This window comes from Pygoscelis adeliae, unplaced genomic scaffold (genome assembly GCF_000699105.1).
Source record: "Pygoscelis adeliae isolate BGI_AS28 unplaced genomic scaffold, ASM69910v1 Scaffold241, whole genome shotgun sequence".
NCBI classification, from domain to species: Eukaryota; Metazoa; Chordata; class Aves; order Sphenisciformes; family Spheniscidae; genus Pygoscelis; species Pygoscelis adeliae.
The window spans coordinates 1,489,320-1,489,529 of record NW_008824056.1 but is presented as its reverse complement, the minus strand read 5'-3'; the positions used below and the strand labels follow the sequence as shown (position 1 = coordinate 1,489,529).

The 210-nt window shown below is 44.8% G+C and overlaps 1 protein-coding gene across 1 annotated transcript in view; it reads right to left on the bottom strand.

Moving 5' to 3' along the window:
* CARD8 (caspase recruitment domain family, member 8) overlaps nucleotides 1-210 on the bottom strand; it is a 17,855-nt gene that overhangs the window by 4,524 nt on the left and 13,121 nt on the right. The gene's annotated exons all lie outside the window — the stretch shown is intronic.

The following is a 210-nucleotide window of genomic DNA, read 5'->3' as shown; positions in this document are numbered from 1 at the left end:
TTATATAATGAGGTGATTTTTCCCCTTTTATCCAATGTGCTGCAGCACGCCATTTATGATATGCAATAGAGATTGCATATTATGCCTAATAACTAAAACTAAAGTGGAGCATCCTCCTGCACACCCCACCGCCCCGAAGCCTTTGCCTGTTTGCTCATGAGGGATTCTGCAGGTTACTGCAACATACACTGCATGACCTCCCAGAGCTCT